General features: G+C 38.6%; 1 pseudogene; it reads right to left on the reverse strand.

The window, feature by feature from the left end:
• Positions 1-6,292: 6,292 nt before the first annotated feature.
• On the reverse strand, positions 6,293-8,033 carry LOC102024082 (annotated as a pseudogene).
• Between the last annotated feature and the right edge of the window lie 14,677 nt (positions 8,034-22,710).

A 22,710-nucleotide genomic window follows, 5' to 3' on the forward strand; every position in this document is an offset into this window, starting at 1 on the left:
CATGTGCTGCCATGGGCTCTTTGTATCATTGACAGCTCTAAAAGGTTCACCATCACTGTTCTAGAGGCTTTGTAGACCAGTGTAAGAGAAATTCAGCCCATCCTTTTTCAATACAGAATAAGGTTTTAAAGATATCAATGTTTCTGAGCTCACAGGACAAGTTAGTATCAGGTAAGAGATGGCATTTTGAATTTAGAGTTTGTGTTGTGACTGTTAAATAGCAATCATTTAGATCTGCAGGTCAGCTTAGGGTTGACAGCTCTCAGCAGGGCTTGACTGGGTCATCCTGCAAAGATCATTGAGGCTTGCTGATGGCTCTGGGTGTCAACTAATTTCCACTGGGCTTGGCTGGGGTGATTTAGCTTTGTTCTCCGTGTCTATCATTCTCCTCCTAGGATCACTGGGCCAGCATGAATGCACTCCCTTGGCAATGACAGAGGAGCTAAGAGCAAGCCCAACTGTTGCAAGCATTTCATAAGCTCTTAGTTAGGTTATGTGTTAATAATATTCTATTGGTGAAGCCAAAGGGCTAAGCTCAAAGTGAACAGGTGGGATATCCTCACTCTTCAAAGGAGGAATTGTGAAGTCACATCACAAAGCCATGCAGATGGAGGGGGTTATGAAGATGTGGGGCCATTAATCCACCACAAGCGATGACAGATGGGAATTTGGAGACAGTAGAGAATTGGTGGGATGTGTTCTCTTCTCCCCCAAGAGCATGGTACATGAAATCTTGACTTTACCGTGTAGCTTTGTGAAAATTAGTTGTCCTCAACTTCTTCATCTATATAATAGAGGTTAACAATATCTGTATTGCTGGATAACTGCGAAGGGTAGAAAGATGTCATTTATAAAACCTTCATAATTGATCTTAAATTTATGTTAGATTCCATTCTTTCTCTCCTTCAGGATACTATTTCAAGGTGAACATACTTTTAAAACAAAGAGGAAAAATTTAAAGAGAAAATAAATAAGTGCAGAGTAATGTCCATCAATGTAGAGCAGGAATAAAGGAAGGGAAAATTTCTTGTCGTGAAGAGGATATTCAATGAAAATGAATGAAAGACTGGAGAGCTCTTTCCGAGGCTGATGACAAACTGGCATAATGTAAATATGAAAGTGATCTTAAAATGAATACATCTAGAAAATTGTCTCACGGTAGTGCTTTCCCCTTGTGTGGGAGTTTCAAAAAAGAGGCCTGACCCTGCTGGGTGAGTCCTTAAAATGTGAAATATATTTTCCTTTTTCAATTTTATTTCGCATCTCCTCTTTCAGGATACTTTAGAGATTAGTAAAACCGGAAATAAGACGCAAGAAGGCTGAGATTGTTATGCACTGCCTTTCTCTATTCTTTAGTTTATTCTAACCCTAGCTAGGAATACATATACCCTCATGTTCTTCATTCATTAAGCCCTGGTTAAGGGCCCACTATGTGCAAAAGAGTGTGTGTGACATGAGTAGAGGTGAAGTAGTGCTGGTGGGATGTGTGCACAGAGATAGGTGGTAAAGGGTTTCTGCCATCAGAAAACTATACTTCCCCATCTCCCCCGCTGCTCCCATAATGCATATTCTTCCTGCACCCTGCTCTGGGGCTCAGGCTGACCTCCAGGAACAGCTTCAGCTGAGTTCTGTTGTCTTCCGGCTTCCATTTGTGTTAAAGGGATGCACCAGCAGGGGCAGAGCTGGGAAGAGAGTCTTGTTCTTGCCCTGCTGGCTTGATGATTGGCAGTGGGTGATTTCACAGTCACAGTTCCCACTCAGCAGAGGCAGCCCTTTCCTAGATCTACAGTTACAGCATCCTTTGAGTTCTGGTAACTGTTTCCTCTCTTGCCCTTTAAGGCCTAGATATGGTCATAGCTCCTATTGTTTTTCATTCTAAGGTGTTACATCAATACATGTTGGTTCCCTTCACTGTTCTCATACCTTTGTAGATGGTCCATTCCCTAACCTTCCTTTGCTCCTTGTCATGCAAATAAAAAACAAAGATCCAATGCTGTCAGGACCCTGACGAGTGCACCGCCTTACCTCAAAGCCAGTACTGAGCTGAGAGACTAACAGTGACAGTAAGCTGTGGCATGTAAACTCTGCCAAGTGAGTGAAACCTTATTTTTTAAAAAATATATTTTCCTAGTTTTTAAAGGAATCTCTACACTAATTTCAGCTATAAAGATAAATTCAAGACTTTTATAGGTAAATGGATGCAACTGGAGACCATGCTCATAGGTGAATTAAATCAGACCCATATGCGTAAACATATTGTCTCCCTAGTGTAAGAACCTGAAAGAGAGTAAACAAAATCTGAAAGGTACAATAGATATTGTGAAAGAGAAAGAAACTGCTCAAAAGGAAAGAAGAACTGGGATTAGGGAAAGGAGAAAAGAAAGAAAGAAGGAAGTGGAAAGAAAAAACATATATACACACACACACACACAAGATAACTAAGATGATTGTACTACTAATTTCTATTGGTTTATTGAAAGGAACTACTAGTTAATGCTTAAATTTTTTTTTTTTAATATATATATCTTCATACTTTTTTATTTTAAACATACCTTTTACCCATGCTATTTGTTGTTTTGGAGATAAAGATGGTGTGTGTGTGTATAGTATAGTAGTTTTTCTTTCCTTACTTCCTCATTCCTCCTTTTCTCTCTCTTCCTCCTTCCCTGTTAGCCTACTAGCCAGCCTTCCTTCATCCCTCCCTCCCTCCCTTCCTTTTTCTTTTCCTCTCTTTCTTCTTTCCTTTCTTTCTAATTCCTAAGTGCAGGTGGTCAAGAAAGACAACATCTGATGTCTAAGCCGTGTTTGGACAAAATTATAGAATACCCTTTTTTTAGGGGAAGAAACACTAAGGTCATATAGTTTGATGCCCCTTTGTATTTTTAAACTTTAAATGCTGGTTTTCTCACTCATGCATTTTCATTCCACATGCCTTATACTGCTAAACAACTCAATCTCAGTAACCTCCTTGTCCTCTTGCTGTGTGTTGCCAGATCTTATATATTCTACTTCCCTGATATCTCAGTAAGTTTTTTTTTTTTTTTGATTCTTAATTTGCTTTTCAAATTTCATTCTGTGGTGCATTTGAAATTGACAATAGTGTACAAAACTGAACGTGAAATGGCTTAGTTTTCTTTTATTTTCTCTGTAGGAAATCTCAGTTTAACTTATAAGCCTCACAGTTTTGGTAGAAAAATGTTAGTTAGTCTTGTTAATTTTAGGTTAGCCCAGTTTTACCGTGGGTGAAGTTGTGAGTGATTAGATGGAATATCAGACAGTTGTCTAAACTCTTCTTACTTTGCTTCCTGTCTTGTCCTTTGATAGTCAGTCTCTGTTTACATGAAGTCATGCCGAACCACTAGCAGTTCCCTAAACAGTGTACCTGATGATTTTCCTGACTCTATTTTCAAAGATGTATTTATTTCTGCTGGGCAAGCCACATTGCTTTTTCTCTCTCTTTACCTTCTTCACTTCATATGAATGAATAAATGTCTACTGTATTTGGTCTCCCTTTATAAAAACCAATATATACTTATCTTCCAAAAGATGTACAGAATAAGTTATTCTCATTCCAAAGATAGAGAGAGTGAGACTCAGAGATTTACCCGTCATGATAACACTGCTAAAATATAAGTGTGAAGGTAGAATTGGACTTTCTGCTTCTGATTCCAAATTTTGTGTCTTACCATGTTAGCTGGCTTTGCATTAAATCTGATATACCAGGGTGGATCAAAATACATAGTGAATTTTAAACATAGTAAAAGACACATTACATTAGTTCCCTCAAAATACTCCCCCTCACCTCATACACACTTATACCATCTTTCTTACCACTTTCTGAAGCACTTCTGGAAGTTATCTTTTGTGTCCTTACAAAGTGTGCTCAAAAATATGGTGAGAGCTGCTGCTGTACACCATCCAATGAAAAGGCAGGCTCATAAAAATGTTATGGTGTACCCTCATGCACCTTGTTCCCTGGACCTGGCACTGAGAGGCTTCTGGGTCTTACAAAAAGTCAAAATGACCATGAAAGAGAAACATCTTGAAATAATTCAAGACATCGAGGTAGCCAGCAGAGCATATCTAAAGACACTCAAAAAAGAGGACTTCGAGAACTGCTTCAGAAAGTGGCAAGGATGATGGGATAAATGTATTCAAAGTAAGGGGGTGGGGTGAATATTTTGAGGATGATTAATGGCAATGTGTCCTTTACTCTAATAAATTTTAAAAATTTAAACATTTCCTGCAGTTTCGAATCAGAGCTTGTAATTCACTTATAAAGAAAAAAAAAGGTGTATTTTAGCTTACAGTTTTGTAGGTTCCAGTTCAAGATTGGGGAGCCCACTGCTTGGGGCCTCTGGCTTAGTACATCATGACAGTGGTATGTGACACACCAAACTGTTCATCTTAGGAGGCAGGGAGAAAGAGAGAAGGAGGAAGAGATACAGTGTCACTCAAGGGCATGAGCCCTGTGATTTCACAGACCTTGTACTAGGCCTTACCTCCTAAATATTCAACCACTACTAATAGCTCCACCCTGGGATGGAGTAGCATACAGACTTTTGTGGGGGACACTTATAAATTTCCATGCTTTGTTTTTCATGAGTTTTTCCCTCCATGGTTTTGATTTCTTGAAATACCGCTTTAAAATGTTATCTTGATTCTTGTTTTTCTTTTTTGGCATTTCTTCAAACTTCGTACCTGAAGTGAATGTCTCTCTTTCCTCACCATATTCTTCTCCCTGGTAACATCATAGAATTGGGAAAATAACTTTTCCAGCAAATAGGGAACAATTTAGCCTTCGCAGAGTAAAGGATGTGATTTTGTGAGCGCGTTGGGAAGGAGCCGATTGTCCCAAGATGGGGCCGTAACTGAATTTTGAAGCGGCAATGTGATGAGCTAGCTTTTGTTTTGACCTTGGAAAGAATAACAGAAAATAGTTTTTAAAAGTTGAGGGTGATATAATCCAATTTGATTTTTTGAAGATCCTTTTATCGAGGGATGAATAGACATGAAGAGTTGGAGCAGGGTAATGAATAAAATCAGTTTCATTAATTTAGAAATGTTGAGGACCTCACTAACAGCAGAGATAGGTATAGACTTGGGGTAATCTAATCTTATAATTTTGATTCTGCAAAAGTCTCACTTGGTAATTTTATTATTGTTAGTTTTTTCAAGGAGTGTTAATTTGGTCAAGGATTTCTGTATTTGCAAAATGCCTTCATCTGATCTTCTATCTTTTAATATTTTATTTGTTTCTAGTTTAGCTGTGTAACAACAATGAAGCGTATCTTATCTACACCTCTACCACACAGTGCCTTACCTGATGACACCTGCTTTCCTTCTTCTCAGAGAATCAACAGCAGGAAACCTCAGAGTGCATTTTACTTGGCATCTTGTCACCTGCGGGCAGGGGAAATTAGTGCAAAATGCCTGAAAAACGGAAAATAGACTATTCACTAAGGAACTCTTATGATCCGATAAACCTTTTTCAACCCTAATAAAGAGAATGTTTCTCCACAATATAAATGTTTAATTCTTCCTACTGTACTTTTAAAATTTGTTGACTTAGCAACAGCCTTTGGCTCTGTGAAATGTGTCTTGAAAAATTATAGTATGATTTTTTTTATAGGAAGTTAACATTGTGAAACTAGTATCCTTGGGAGACAATTGGTCCAAGGATGGATCAACCAAAAATATATCATATTTCATTATTTAAACTGAGGGGTCCAGAGTTTCTAGTCTAGAAAATTAAGATATGAAAATGACTTTTATCAACCACTGATGGCATCTAAAGTTTCAAACCAGCTTACATCACGTTATCCACAAGAATCATAGCCATGAAAGTATGCAGTTAAAAAGAATGGAGCAAAGGGTGTAGTAAGTTTGTCCTGGAAAAATATGAGTTACTTTGAGAGGTAATAAATAACTTTATTTTGGCAGTGATTCCTGGCTAACTTGGAGGATGCTGTTTAATAGATTTTTCTAAGTGTTTTCCTAATAGGGTATCTTCCTCATGCGCCTCAAGGCCAAGTGTTTTGTCTTGGAAATTATTATTTCTTCTTTCAGTGCACAGAGAGAACTTGAGAAGCTCCCCTCTAGTTTGATGAATAAAATCTTTTAAAAGTAATTAGACAAACATGTAGTTAAAGTACGCGTTACTTAGGGTTCTGTTATCATCTTTTCTCTTCTGGACTGTGCTCTCAGGATAGCTCATTTTCTGTGTAACCAGCCAGTATATAATTTCAGACTGCCCTGTTTCTGTGAGCAGCACTGTTACTGGTTTGGGCACTCAGTTTGAAGCCTGTAAGTAGATTCCAGAAAAGGAAAAGTCAAATTCATTTAATGGAACTTTGGACTGCTTCAAGTAACAGGGGAAACCCAACTCTTCTGGGTGCAAAATGAGCGTGGCATGCCCTCTACTGTTTAGGCATCTGGCTGTTCTACCCACATGATGAGTCTACTCCTGAGGGTCAGACTCAACAATCCAGTTGGCTTCAGGAACATCCAGCGTTCATGCTGCCACCTCTGTACACAGCGATACCCCTGAATCCGCACTGCAGAACTGGAAGAATGTTTCTCTACGCTTATTTTGCTTCTGCTTTTCAAGAATGACCAAGATAGGCAAATCAGTGTAGCTTAGCAGCTCATAGTGGTATTTCTTGGATTTACAGGATGAAAAGAAGACTATGAATTTCTTCTTTAGCTTCTTCTTAAGAACTGTAAAGAGCAGAAGGAATCTCTTTGCAGAGGGACAAACAACATATCTATGCTCAAGACCATCCACCGTGGTATCAGCTTTGTCATCACCCACATCAACATACTAGCTCCTTTTTCAAAGAAATCCTTCTCAGGTCTTCAACTTTTTGAATTTGTGTGGCAGAAAAAAAGCATGGTGTCTGTGCATTGGCAGAAGTTTAATAATTTGCTTTAATTCCTCTTCAAACCCAACATCCAAGATATGATCAGCTTCACTGATAACCAGACACTGTAGGTTTTTATGCATAAACCCTGGGGTGTTTTGCACAGGTTCCAGGAGCCGGACTGGAGTGGCCACAATGACATTGACCCCTTTTGTGAGTCTCTGTGTTTAGCAGATCTGCTACTGCCGCCCATGCCTTGATCACCCCGAATATCTGAGCGTGGTGTGTCATCAGCTCCTCAGGAACACCAAAAGTCTGCAGGGCCACTTCTTTAGCAGGTGGCAGGATGAGGGCTTCTGTTTCACTCCTGAGTATGACTTTTAACTTCACATTGCATTCAGTCACAAGCATGAGAAATGCAAGCATCTTGTCAGTTCCTGTTTTTGCAATTGCTAAAAGATCCCTGTCTTCCTAAGGTGATTTAATACTTTTATGTTGAATTTCAGTCATGTTTCTAAAGCCCATTTTTTTTTTCCTTCAGACGTTTTCATTGACAAGATTAGTTAGAGAAACAAAAGAAGTGACCTCAAAAGCTCCTGCCAGTTACAGGGCACTTTACTGTCACCTCCCTCATCCTCTGAGGTCCCCACGCCCTCTTCTGTTTGCTCAGTAGTTTCCCTGCTTGCTTCAATTTTTTACTTTTTAAAAAAATATCAGGCCCAGCATTACTCACCGTTTTTCTCCTTTTCTTTTTTGATTCTGAACTGGAAAACTGCATTGCCGCTTTCCCTTTGCTTAATATGGTAGATTTATGTGTGAACTTTTGAACTTTTGCATTGCCTACCATTTCTTCAGGGACACCTCCATCTTGACCTTCTGACAAGCTCTCAATCACAGAATGTTTTTGGGCTTTCTTAACTTTGTCAACTTTCCGTGTTTCTACAGGCATATCTCCATTTTGAGCTTCTGAGAAGTCCACATTTACAGAATATTTGAGGGATTTTTGAAAACTTTTCCTCCAACTCTTACCATTCCTTTAGGCACACTGCCATTTTGAGTTTCTGAAAGGCTCACCTTTGGGGCTCCCTGTAGCTTTGGGTTCCCCTGCCTCAATCTGAGGTTCAGCTTCTCCATGTTCTTGCCCAGGAGGTTCACAGGCCAGGGCAGCATACACTACAGTACAGCACAGCACACTACAGTACAGTAGAACTCTGCCAAGTAGACAACTCTTCCTATTAACGGTACTTCCTTTTAGGACAAACTGTTTTCTGCTCTTTTCTCTTTTCTTCTTTTCCCTTAGTTTATTTTCTTTTTTGCTTCCCCTCCCCTCCCCATCCCTCCATTGCCCTTCCTTTCCTTTCCCCTACCCTCCTCTTCCCTTTCCCATCTCTGTTCCTTTTCCTTCTTTTCTGCACCATCCCCAAACCTCTACTCGTCCCCCTGCCACAAGTCAAAGCTCTTTTTCTCCGGGCAGTTAAGACCCATGCCTTGCCTATCTTATGCTTTGCAAATTATACAGTGAAGTTTGGTAAGGTGAGTCATTGGTCCTCTCATAAGAGTGGCTCTGAGGAAGTGGGTGCTGTAAACCCTGCAGATAGGAGCGGAAGAGGAGGGACATGGGATTGCCCCTTACATTGGCTTGCTTTCCTTTTCCTACCTTATTTTTGTCTATACTACTTGAGTATTTTATTCATATATTATTATTTAATTAATTAAACTAAGTTTTGCCTTTTTGAGACAAGGTTTTGCTATATAGTTCAGGTTGGCATTGAACTCACTTTGTAGCCCAGGATGGTCTCAAACTTGCAGTAATCCTCCTGCCTCAGCCTCATGAGTGCTGGGATTACAAGTGTGCCACCATACTTGGCTACCTGAGTGTTTTAAAAGCTAATAATCTTCTTCTGCCCAGGTTAGGGACTCAGCAATATCTTCTATGTTTCTTCCTACTCTATTAGCTCAATCTTAGAAGACATCCTGTCTAACCACCTTTTTCCAAATTTGTGTTTCTTTTTCCTTCCTAGTTACCCAAAGGAAATGCACTTCACCACATATATTATTTGATATATATATATATCCACTAGATTAGAATATTCCTTGAATGTGTAGGTTACTTCATCTTCTGTAATGTATTGCTCCATTACTTACCAATTTACTGGACCTTTATCTTCAAAAAATCTCAAGAATGAATAAAATTATGACATGGTAAAAACAATTAAAACAGTAACAACAAAAAAGATAGTAGAATAGCTGGAAAAAATTTCAAAATGAAGACAGTTTTATCAGTACTTGCCAACTTACTTAGGCAAAGAATGCAAAAAGATATCTCATTTAAAACACAAATTTGAAAAAACCCCCACAAATCTGGCTACAAATGCATAGGACACATGAAAGAATAATAGCTCAGTTTCCCAAAAAGTTGGCAAAATTTCTCTTATGTACCTAAAATAATTCTCAGTGGAAATAAAAATGAATGACCAAGTCATCTATTATAATTAAATGACATAATATTTAATTTAATATTTATGAAAATAAAGGCTTTTTAAAAGAGATGTAGGGGCTGGGGATCTAGCTCAGAGGCACAGCGCTTGCCTGGCAAGTGCAAGGTTGTGAGTTCTATTCCCGGTACCAGAAAAAAGAGATGTACCATTGAAGTATCAGATACAAATTTCTCTTCTGTAAGTATAAATCTCTCAGATATTTACATGTTGAAAGTAGTACTGACTTATTAAAATGACTCAGAAAACTATATAATATAAAACAAAATTGTATTCAGGAAAACATACCGCATGTGATTCTGAAGTTGAATGACTGTTGGTAAAAGGGTTTAGGGGTACCTGCAGCACTGCCTTGTTCTAGAAGAAGCCTCTCAGAGTCATTAGGCAGCTGAAAGGAGTGAGTTTCTATGCAGGGGAATTATGTTCCCTCACCTAGGAAAGCAAATTCTTTCCATACGTCCTCAGGTTCTATCTTGGAGCTTTTCCCCACTGAGCTTGTTCTGTAGCCCGCATCAGACTGGGTGGCTTGACAGTGCTTCAGATGTGGTCTCTGTTTGGGCCAGTGACAGAGCCAGCGAGCTGGTGCACGGCATCCTGCCTGGTTCAATCAGGAATAGCACTTGTCTTTACCAAGATGAAAATACATGTTTCACTGTGACTACTAAGATTTAGTTTAACAGTGGCTGAATAAAGTTCCTCAAAATGTGACTCTGGAAGAATCAAGGTTGATTTGAAGATTAAAAAAAAAAAGCTAACAATAATGATTTAAACAGAAGTTTTAAAATAGCAAGTGTAGGCTTATAAATGACTAATTACAATATCTGTAACTGTTAATCACTTTTCTTTGAGAAGGTAAGATTATTTTAGCTATGGTTGTCTAGCAAAGAAGTAGCATTCCCAGTTTTCTACTCTGCTGTACTTTTTTGCCCACAGTGACACAATTAATGTCTATTTTTTAATAGGGATGCTTAATTCAAAGAGTTCTAGTTGCAGAAGTTCTTGACTTCATGACACTAATTGCAGCCCAAATACATATACATAATAATATCTTCTGCCAAACTTTGACATTATTTTAAAAGCTTTCATTGAGAGATAATTGACATGTTAAAGTGTCTATGGTGAAAGTGTACAATTTGATGAATTTTAACATATATAAAAGCCTATCAAATTATCTCAAATAAGAAGGGTCATTTTCATCATCTCCAAATATTGTTTTGTCATGATTTCTTCCTCTTACCCTATCAGACAGATACCTCTATTAAAGTACTTTATGTCTCTGTGGATCCATTTGCATTTTCTAGGATTTTTTAAAAAATGGAATACATACAGTATGCTTTTTTGTGTGTGCCTTCCTTTCACTCAGCATTTGTTTTTGATGTCTCTGCATGTTTCTGTATGCATCACTTATTTTTCCTCTTCTTGCTGGAAGTTTTCCATTGTGTGGCTGTACCTCAGTTTGTTGATCCTGTCACTCACTTATGGGCCTTTGGGTTGTTTCCACTTTTTGGCTATTATCATAAAGCTTGTATAAATATTCATATATGAATTTTTGTGTTTATAAGTGTCTTTATTTTTCTTGGGTCAAAATGTGGGAATGGAATTTTTTGTCATATGGCAGGTGTATATTAACTTAACAAATGGCCCAACTATTTTCCAAAATGGTGGTTATTTTACATCCCCATCAGCACTGTATGAGAATTCCAGTTGTTTTTAATCATTGCCAAATGACATAACCAGTCACTTTTACTTTAATCCACATTTCCTGAAACTATTATTAAACATATTTTCAGGTGCTTATTTATCACCCATGCAGCTTCCCACAGTTTTCCCCATTATAAAATTTAGTTTTTTTGTTTTACAATTGAGTCATAAAAATTGCTTACATATTTTAGGTCAAAGTCCTCTTTCAGAAATACATTTTAAAAATGTTTTCTTCCAATGTTTTTTGAAAAGTGTATCAGTACAATTTTCATTTCTATAGAAAAAAATCCCAAATGGGTAACTTTATAAAGAAAAGAGGTTTATGTAGCCCACAGTTTGGCAGGCTGAAGGGTCCAGATCAAACACCTGTGTTGGTTCAGGCCCTGGTAAGAGTGTAATTGTATATGCCACTGTGATGGAGGTGTGTGTGAGAGTGGGATACTGCGCATCATGAAGCAGAAAACCAGAGAGAATCTGGGGTCCATCACTCCTTTTGAGGGCCCTAATGGACCTCGGGATGTACCACTATATGCACTTTGTAAATGTTCCACATCATCTAACTTACCACGATGAGAATCAAGCTTGTAGCATATGATTGATTAGGGGACTGACCCCAAATTATACCAAACCACAGCAAAGTACAAGTTCTTAAATTTGCTGAAATAAAATATAATCATGTTGCTCTCATGTCTTCTTAAGTGTTACACTTAAGAACAATTTGAAAAAAATGAGGAGATGAGGAATTTTCTCCTGAGCTTTTTCTAGATATCTTAGTTCTTAATTTGGAAGGGGGAAAAAAAGAGATATGTATATATACACAAGATAGCTAAGATAATTGTACTACTAATTTCTACTAGTTCATTGAAAGGAACAGTTAGTGTTTATATTGTTTGATCAATTTTGCATGCCTGTACCTGGTAATCCGAGCAACTACTTTGTAGATAACAATATGCAATATAATCACTGCTGTCAATTTCCTATCATCTTGTTTTGAAATTCTGCATCATTTTTATTGTTTTTTTTTGGTCTCCTTAAAATATAAAAGTCTATGATCTATTTGATTTATGTTTATTTATTTATGTTTTGAGACAGGGTCTTGCTATGTGATTCAGGCTGCCTTTGAATTCACTATACAACCTAGGCTGGTCTTGAAGTCATGCTGATTCTCCTGCCTTCTTATTGCTGGCATTATAGGTGAGTACCACAATGCCTGACTCGATATATTTAATATTTATGTATGGGGCTGGGGGTTTAGCTCAGCGGCACAGCGCCTACCTGGCAAGCGCAAGGTTGTGAGTTTGATTCCTGGTACCGGAAAAAAACTTCTTTAATTCTTTTTTACAGCAATGCTTTGAAGTTTTCTATGTATAGGCCTTATATATATTATATTTGTTCTTTTGAAGGTGCTTTAAGGGTGGTCTAGAATGAATCAGGGCCGCATTTGTCTAAGGTTAAGTTTCTTCCATTACTAAGGTAATATTCTTCTGGATACTCTAGCTAAAAAAAAACAAACAAAAAATATTTATGTATGTTGTCAGATAATCATGTAACCATCTAGTTTTTCCAAACCCATTTGTTAAGAAGATTACCTTTTTTCTCCAGTGAATTGCTTTGGCAACTTTGTTGAAAGCTGACCATATATGTATAAGCATATTTCTGGATACCATTTATTTCTGGATTCCTTGTTTCCTTTTACTAACCTCATTGCTTATTCTTATACCCATATTATATGATGCAGTTCCCATAGCTTTATTAAAAATATATTGAAATCAAAAGGGTAAACCTTCCAATTTCCTTCTTCTTTGTCAAAGTTCTTTTGGTGATCTTGTTTCCCTTGAATTAAAAAAATGTCCACTGGGGTTTCGTTTGGGGTTGTATTTAATTTATAGATAAAATATTGTGGGGGATGGTTAATCTAAACAGCATTGAATCTTCTGATCTAATAATATGATCTATATCTCTTTCTAGCTAGGTCTTCTTTAATTCTTCTTTACAGCAATGCTTTGAAGTTTTCTATGTATAGGCCTTATATATATTTTATTTGTTCTTTTGAAGGTGCTTTAAAGGTGGTCTAGAATGAATCAGGGCCACATTTGTCTAAGGTTAAGTTTCTTCCATTACTAAGGTAATATTCTTCTGGATTCTCTACCTATGAATGAAAAGGTTTTCCTTGTGTCTGATGGGAACATAAATTATTTCTAGCTTTGTGTGAATTCTGAAGACGTAGTAGATGGCTCAAAGATTTCTGTTTGGAACACTAGGTGGGTGATTACGACATCCACTAAAAGGTAACGGAGAAGGACACAGGGTTATGGTTGGAGGGGTGTGCTGGGAAATGACCCCAGCGTAGTGTTAGACACCCAAGATTTGTAGTACTTTTGTCCTTCTCTATAGTCAATTAGACCTACTGCTCCGCAGCCTGAGAAATGAGAAGGGCAGCAAGCTGTGGTGTTGTGCAGCTGTAATCACACGGGGTGGAGGATTGCAAGTTTGAGGCCATCCTGGGCACCTTAGCAAGACTCTGTCTCAAAATAGAACAATAAAGAGCTGGGGATGTAGCTTGGTGCAAAGGCTTTGGGTTCAATCCCCAGTACTGCCAATGGGAAGCGGGTGAGTAAAGCTACAGACTTTGTAATCAGCAATATTTTGGTGGTTTTAAAAGACACAGAAATGTGTAAGTACCTTGTTCTCTAGAGTATCAGTCTTAATTCTAGACACCTGCTAAAGAAGTTAGGAGCAGTCCGGGGATGTGTAAGTTTAGGGCCGCAGGCTGATGAGCTTCAGCTGGTTACTGGAGTGACTACAGCAGATAGAGACTAACAAGTACGACGCCTTCTCCATAGAAGTGTTTCTCAAAATTGTGACTGTTGGACAAGCGACCCTGGGATTCCCTTGGGACATTTCAATAATAGAATATATTCCTGATCATAAGAACTATTATGCCATAATCTGCGGGTATAAGAATAAAGAATCTATGTTTTAAAGAAACTAAGTTATTACCACAACACACTACAATGTTTATCTTTTCACACAGGTCCGCTTTCCCCATTCTTACAGCTTTTTTGAGGCCAGATTACTTTGCTTAGTAGTAAGTTTGTATCAGACTGGGAATGGAAATACGCGGCGTGCTGTCTTACATTCCTCCTGCCTGTGCTCATGGCAGCTACTTTCCTTAGGATTTCTCAAAGCTCAGTCTCAGATACATTCTATTAAGCAATGCGTTATCAGGGTAAATGGAATATATCTGGTACTCCATGCATCTACTTCTGGCTTCCTAAGAAGATAGACACTTTAATATTAATTCAATTATTTTAATTCTTCCTTTGCCATATCTTTCAGGGCCAGAAGAGTAACTATTAAAATATTTTCTATTATAGCTAATGTAAAGTGGTTGACAGATTACAAATTTTTTCCCCTCCCATACGAGGAAGATTTTGTGTCTTAGTGACGTGGAGTTTCCCTTGGCTTCAATGACAGTTTAGAAAGCAGTAATCTGTTTTCTAAAGCCTGGAGGTAGATTTTCTAAGAAAGGGAATAGTTGCAAGGGTTAGAGGAGGGAGCTGTGGTGCTGTCTAGGAGAGAGAATAATTAGCATTCCTGAAAATGAGATAATCTGAGTGGGCTGCTGCTGCTCACGGTGCGAGAGATGTGTGGAGGAAGCTGGACGCTGAACACCACGGCTCTGGATCAGTGCTGAGAACCTTGGTGGTTGGGTTAGTGGTTAAACGACAGAGCAACACTGAGGAGTCCTCTCGAGGCTGCTAATTACATGTACATCACAAAGCAGAAAAGGCACAAGTAAACATGGCTCCTTGTTCCCCACAGAAATCCAGAATTCCTGTAGTATTATTTTGTGGAAGGAGGGATCAAGTTATACAAGTGACAAGTATTGCAGTGTCACTAATACACCCCGATATGTAAAGGTTCAGAGCCAGATTCAATTCAATTTTAGAAAATAATGCATCTTTTCTTAAATCTACTAATTGATATCTATATATGGAGGCAACACAAGTTCTTGATTCACAACACTGCCACCTCTGGAGGCCAGTGTTCCTTCAACAGGAGAAAAGTGACATCCTAAGTTACAACACGGGACATGTAGAGAAGAAATAGGAAAGTGGTAGATGTAAGCAGAGAGGAAGTAGGCATAGCATCTAGGGTTAATGACTCTGAGATCTAGCTGCTTGAGTTATGAAGTTAACTCTGCTGTATTATACATTAATGTTAATCTCATCATGTCTCAATTTCCTCGTCTTTTAAGTCAGATAATAATGGAATGACCTCATAATGTTTTATTAATCATAGGATTGCATGAAATGCTGTGCATAAATCTTTTTGTTAGTACTTAATACATTAGTTTTCAGGAAATATTAATGAGATGCATTTTACATACTCTCAAATGACTGCATCTTCAGGTCGGTATAAATGTGATGATCAAGACTGATTGGTGGATGCTTTTCCCAGTTTATTCTTAGTAGGGTTTGAGGTGGCACTGCCTTAAGATACAAATATGCTCATGCGTCACCTGACAATGGGATAATGACTAAGCAATCAAAGCAGTTCTGAGCAATGCCTTCAGGAGGTGACTCCATTGTAGTGTGAGCATCCGAGAGTGTACTTACACAATCCGGGGCAGGGGTGCTATCATTAGACAATAACTATTGTGGGACCACAACAGTACATGCAGTCTGCGGATGATCAGAATGTCATTTAGGCACAGGACCACATAAGGATAGAGGAAAGAAACAGACAAGGAGATGCGGCCAAGAGTTTGTAGCGACACAGGCCATTAAAACCCAGTATTGCATCTAAAAGTGGGCCCTACGTTCAGCAGAGGACTTCCAAGTGAGATAAAAAAAGAGGGTGCACTCTACATTTAGGGTGCTTCTTATTTTTTTCTTTTTTCTTCTTTTTTTTCTGTTTTTCTTCTGGACCAGGAATCAAACTCACAACCTCGTGCTTGCCAGGCAGGAACTTTGCCACTGAGCTAAATCCCCAGCCCTCAGTGACTTCTTCTTTTTAAGGTCGTCCTTGGGGTCACACTCTTTTTCTATTTCCATACCGCACCTCTTGCATCTTGGCCATGTAACAGTGTCTTACTTTCTCTGAAAGACAAGTGTTTTCAAAACTGAATTCTCTACCTTTGCTTCCTTTCCCTCAGCTTTCTTAATTTGCATTGTAGCCTCCAGCTCAGTTCTCAGATGTAAAGCTGGAGCTTGTCTTGGTCACTTTCCCTTTCTATTAAGGACATTCCACTTTCTATTAAGGACATTTCTCCTCCTTTGCAGTGCCTCTGCCATCAGGCCCTCCCCTTCCATCCTCACTGCCACCCTTCAGGTTTATATTTTTGCTGTCTTGGACAGCTTTTGTATCACTTTCTTATCTGTTTTTTCCTCTGCTCATTTGCTCTTATCCTCTTTTAATCTCTCCAACACATCTCTCTCAGATGTATTTTCCTCAAAGAGAGTTCTAATCATATTACTTGCTCGAAAAAGTTGAGGGGCTCCCCATTGCACTTCAAATAGAAGATAAATGCCTGACAGTGAAGTATTCCTCCTAATCTCACCCGTTCTTCTTTTTAGACTTATTTTTTACCACTCCCAAACGTGTAGCAGTATTCTAATTGCAGTCCTCAGTGCTCTATTGTTTCATGATTCTTGCATGTTTAGAGCAGTGTCCTTTTCGTTTCTGTATCCCGTGCCCCAGGAGTGCTGTGACTTGCTTATGGTAAGAATTTAGTGAGAAACAGTTTTCATGCCTGTGAATTAAAAACCCAGGGAGTGCTGCCCTCTTTTGGTTACAGTAGCCCAAAGCCGAAACCCCCAAATAGGGAATGATACTGAATGACTCATCTTTTCCTTTTGGTTAGAACCCTCATGCAAACAAACAAGGCAGGGTGAAATAATTCCATTCTCTCTTCTTATTTTATCTAGCTTCAAAGATTATTTGTTTAGGGAGATAGAAGATAAATTTTGTATAGAAAACTTAGAACTTTGCTGATTCAAATCACATAGTCTATGTAAACACAGAACTGAGGTAAAACCATTAGTTATCTGAACACATGCCGGACTCCAAGAGTCCTCAGGTCTCAATACAGACTTATGTAAAAGGCAGGGGAGGAGAAAAGAATGGCATTTCCTAAAGGCTCTTTAAGATTAAGAATAGCTTCCTGGTTTAGAAATTATTGGGATAGGTGGCAAGACATTTTTCGTTCTGATAGTATTTGGCCAAGTTAGAAATACAGGGGCTGGTCAAGAAGGTAAGGTATTCTGTAGATTTGCCTGGGTTCTCAGTGTTTGTCTCCCCTGAGCCATTCTTGAATATCCAGTAGATATGGAAAGGAAGGCTGACTTGCAGCCTGGAAGAATAATCCTCATATTTTAAAGGATGACAGAATGAGAGATGTGCAGAAAAAAGATCCCCAGTGAATGAGGTCTCTCTCTGATATGAGTTTTCCAGGGTTGTTAATTTTAGAACACTATAAGCATGTCTTTGTTATGAATCACATGAATCTCACTCGATACAAAGACAATGAAGAGTAAAGAGGCACATGCTATAAATAACAGGAAAGCTCAATTAAGATGAGGCCTTGAGCCTGATCTCAGATATCAGTAAAACCCAACTTCCTTGGATCTGAAAGGGAAAGGCATACCAAATTCAAAACTCAGTGGGTGACAGGATGCTCCACACCTCTTGGAGGAGGACAGAGAGGTTTGTGGGCTGGTGCCTGATGCAATCTTGGCACCGTCTTTGATAAGGAGCTAATGTTAGCAGAAAGATCAGGTGTCGGTCATGAGCAGAGTTGTTTTCTAGTCTTGAGAAGGTCACTGGATTGCTGCTCCTTCTCCTTTGAAACCTGATCTGGGGGTCTACAAACAGCCACCATGAGCTGGATTGCTGCCATGTGCTCTAAATTGGGCTGATGAGGCTGACTCTCTGCCAGGAGTAGACACAGGGTGCAGCTTGAAGTATTCAGTTGGGAGAGGGCTGGGGTTTCTTTTTAATGTTCAATAATGCTATTTGAGGAGACAGAATTTTACGTGAACATCAAAGACCGAGCTGAGTGCGAATTGTTAAACACTTGGATAGAGGAGTTCCACAAAAGTCTGAAACATTCCTGCATTACATTCTAGACTTCATGGATTACTTTGCTGTATTGGAAGGCTGCTGTTCCTTTTCAAAGAGGTTGGCCTTCTTTTTAGCATTATAAATATAAAATCTGTCAGGTGGTGCCTAAGAAACAAAGGAAATCAATCTCACGAGCAAGGGTATGTACACACATATAAATACAGTTTCTTTTATTTGTGTGTGAATTTGCAAGTAGCACCTCACTAGAGTTGAACTTTTGCTATATAAATAAGACCATCTGGTGTGTCCAAAGAATTTCAGTCTCTAGAGAACAGGATCATAAACAATCGATCCTCCACAGACCTTTCAGTATTTTAGTAGGAGTAAAGCTTTCCCACAGCACTACTTTAATTGTTTTATCTGCTTTTGATTTTCTAAGGATTTTATAATTTGGATTGTCTAATGTCTTCATGTGAGTACACAGGAAAAAAGTCTACCTCACTATTTTTGGCAATTTGGAAGAAACATAGCACATCCTTTCAGGTATTTCAATTAATAGACATTTGGATTAATCAAAAGCTTGCAAAAAGGAAGTATATTATTTTGTTTTTCTGGTGGGAAAATGAGACAAGGAATGACAAGTTCAAGGTCCCATGTCCCACAACTATTAACTGCTAAACATGATCCAGATTTTGTGAATCCCAGTTGAATAATCTTTTTACTCAATAATATCTTTAACTTAATGTTTGTTTTCTTTTAAGCATGGATAGCAAGCATGCCTCTACATAAAACAAGGAGAATCTAGTCTTTGACCAAGACCAGTAGATAGGAAGTTGATTAAGTCCCCTAAGAGTGAAGTCAGATTACTTTTCTTCTTTAATCTCTTCTGTCCCTTTTAGCAAAAACTGTTTAGTATTAATCCACTTTTTAGAAGGGGGCTTCTAAAACTAAAATATATTTGCCTGGAAGACTGAAATGAACTGATTGTAAAACTTATTTAATGTTAACTAGAGAGTATCTTTAACCATGAACTGGTCTGAATCACTTGGAAAACTTAAAAAAACAGAATACTAATGTTTGGAGCCCTTGTCTGGAGAGAAGGATTTCAGTGTTGGGGCTCTCTAAGGTGACTCTAAATGTACAGGCCAGGTATGACAATCACTTGGATGCTTCTGGATCATATAATTCACAGAGGTAACAGGTATAGAGATCCCTACCTTTCTCCTAGGATGGTCTTCTTTGCTGAGCAGTAATTTGAAGTGAAACTAAAATACCAGCAAGCAATAAGGAAGGACATTCTGGAAGGTTAAGAAACAGCTGACTATAAGGAAAAGACTTATCAAAAACTGGTTTCTATTTCTTTCTGAGGCTTGACTAGATCCCCAGTGTAGCTTGGATGATTGGAAATTGGAGAAATAGGTTACAGAGTCTCCTGTGCCTGGTTCTTCACAGCTGGTCATACAATCTTGGGGCACCATATTTTATATCTGGCTGAAGTATTATGAACTTCACTTTTTTAAGCTGGTCATACAGCAATGCTATTATTTTTATGATTTACTTGAGCAAGTAATAGCACTTATAGCAATTATCTTCATTGAGGCTATCTTTGGATGTGACTTCTTAGGCTGCCGTGTGCATGTAGTGATATTTGCTGGATCATTTGTCTGGAAACAGTACACCCTGCATCTTAATGGACATACAAAAGGGACTTTTTGGTGAGGTAAAATGCAGACTTCAACTAGTATAATTGTAAAATATTTTAATGCTTAAAAGTAATAAAAGAAATTCCAAGAAGCATACAAAATAACTAAATCTACCTTTCTCTTTGGATTGCAGGGTTTCATCAGCCTTAAATCAATGTTTGCAGTTTGGGAAGAATCTGTTCATGATTATCTTTTGCCAAAACCACAGGCAAAGTAAACCCTGGCGTCTCATTTTGAGAGTGAATCCAAGTTTTGTTTAGCATTAGTATTCTTAGTGGTTCCTTTTTAAAAATAGTTCTTCCTTTACTTTGTAGTTCATGCTTTTCCCAGGCTGGGGTAGGGGAGGGTGTTTGGTAAGGCAGCATGCGGCTCACGGAAAGCTGGCCTGTGCATGCAGACAGGCAGTCTTTCCATTCGCAGGCTTTCTGTGACTCAGAGAAGAGGGCTGGGAGACGCAGGGGTACGGAGTCCACAGGCCTTAGACGCTATCGTTATACCTGCCAGGCTAACCAGATCTGGCCAAAAAACATCCTGAAATATGTTTTGTATTGTGGCTCTAAAATTATTGGACACTGCCCAGATACTGTTTTCAAACAAGGCAGGGAAGAGCTGAGTGAATTAAAAAAAAAAAAAAAAAAAACCTACGTAATGTGTTTCTTAATATATTCACATTTACTGAAAAGAACCAAATATGGTTACGTTTTGTGAGGTTTTGTTCCGTTTGTTATTTTTCCTTCAAAATAAAAATGTAACTTTCAAACAGTTGACTTCTTCCTGAGACGGGGTGTTGAGATTTTTACTGACAATCGTTTCTGCAAAGGCTTTGGTATTAAGTGGTTTCCTAGTGAGCACTTTGTAATAGAAAAAATGATGACTGGGTATCAGCTTTGCTGTTTACGGGCTCTGAGAATTTCTGCAAATGATTTTGATCTTAGCGAACCCGGCAAGAAAGGGAGTGGGAAAATTCTGTGCCAGTTGCGTACTGCCGTGCATTCCATGGGATTTACATTTTTACTGAAGGAATTCTCAGTGAGATCTCATTCAGATTTGCTTTTAAGACCTCCATATCTGAATAAAAGTCACTAGGCTTTTCATTCCTTAGAGGAACGGGAATTCCTTCCCAAGAGTACAGCATGTAGCAGATTGATAGTGAAAGAGGCAAGGGGACTTGTTCTGACCACTGTTTCTTTCCTTGCTTCTTTTCTATTCTTTCTTTTTTTTTTTTTTTTCTATTTCTCTTGTTCTTTCCTTCTATGGGAAAAATCTACTTCCCTGCCTTGTGTATCTCTAAAATTTAGATACATCACTTTGTCACTCTTGAATACCCACAGGACATATGTGAACTTTTTGATGAGACAAGGATGACAAGTTGGACCCTACAGCAAAACCTTCTGCTCAGTGATTGTTTCTGTTCCCACAGGCCTTGCTGCGCTGCTGGTCTACCTCCGACAAAGCAGTGCAGTATTGGGAAGGTCGTGACCCTGTCTGTCCAGCCCGGATTGGTTACAATCTGTGCGCCCTGGCCCATGTGGCCGTAGTCCCAGTCAGCCACAGAGACCCTTCCCCACAGAATTCTCTCTCAGTGCCTCATTCCAAGGCCATCCTTCTTTGCTCTCTACAAATGACCTCACTTTCTCACAGGACTTCATGGGAAAAGAGAGGTGTGTGAACTCTGTTTGACTAATGTGAATTTCCACGCTGGTAACATTGCCTTCAGAAAACAAAATACAGTCCTAGATTTTACACAAAAGGCCAGTTTCTCCAAGACGCTGTGCAGCATTACCTAACTGCAGCTTTTGTTGCTAAAAACGAAAATAACACATTCTCTTAACAGATAGGTCTCTAAGTGGAAAATAACATTTATGTTTTTGTCTGGTGTTTTATACTTTCAATAAATAAATTCAACAGAAGATCTTTGGTAACTGATAGAATGATCTAAAACTAGTAAGTGGTTTTCACATTTTTTAATTTAGTGTTTTAAACCATCAAACTCAGAAGTAAGGACAGTGCACACACAGTATGAACCCAACTAGCTAAGAAAAGACACTGCAAAATTACTTACATAGTCAACAGTTCACATTGTGGAGTTTTATAAAACTGTTGGTAGAATTACCATAGCAAGAAGTGGAGGACTAGATATTTGTAACAAGCCCCCTAGCCCCTTAAACTAGAAAATGCAAAATGTCCTCTAGATGGAGCACCAGGCTTTTATTTTGTTTCAATAAATAATTCTTATTTTGTGAAAGCAACTTCAGAACTTAATTTTAAACTGAAAATAAAGTAAAGCAAAAAGTCTTATTCTTAACTGTGGCATATGTGAGGAGGAGCATTTACTTTTCTGGTGAAGGAAAGGTTATACTTCAGACAATGTAACTTAACCTTGCATATGTGATATAGAAAGGGACTTGAGTTTTCTGTCCTCCAGGTCAGATCCACTGGGTTCTGGAGCCAGCAGTGGCAGTATAAAGGTCTGGAAGGCTACAGGTGTTCTCTGGTGTCTGAGAAAGCAGAGAGGGAGGGATGGCAAGGACCAAGGATAGGAAAGGTTAGGAAAGGTCCCTAGAGGGAAGCGTTTTCCAAAGGTAGCTTCTAGGCCTGCCTATGTCATAATCTTGAATGTGAAATACAGGAAGCCTGAAGTCATTTAATACCTCCTTCTCATTTTACAAAAGAAGAAGCAGACCCAGAGAGGTGGTTATTCTTTTCTGATGTTGATGGAGTTATTGATGGTACAGAACAAAACTGAATAAGCAGTGCAGTGGATCTTTGTTGTTTTAGCTGCTTCTTCTTAGCAATACTGGTTTTCTTTTGGGAATTACGTTCCACCAACTGTATGAAATCTTGGGAAGCAAGCAAAGGGAGCTGAGGGGCCCTTAGAAA

The sequence above is a fragment of the Chinchilla lanigera genome, unplaced genomic scaffold, assembly GCF_000276665.1.
Source record: "Chinchilla lanigera isolate Chin_1 unplaced genomic scaffold, ChiLan1.0 scaffold00004, whole genome shotgun sequence".
In the NCBI taxonomy this organism is placed as follows: Eukaryota; Metazoa; Chordata; class Mammalia; order Rodentia; family Chinchillidae; genus Chinchilla; species Chinchilla lanigera.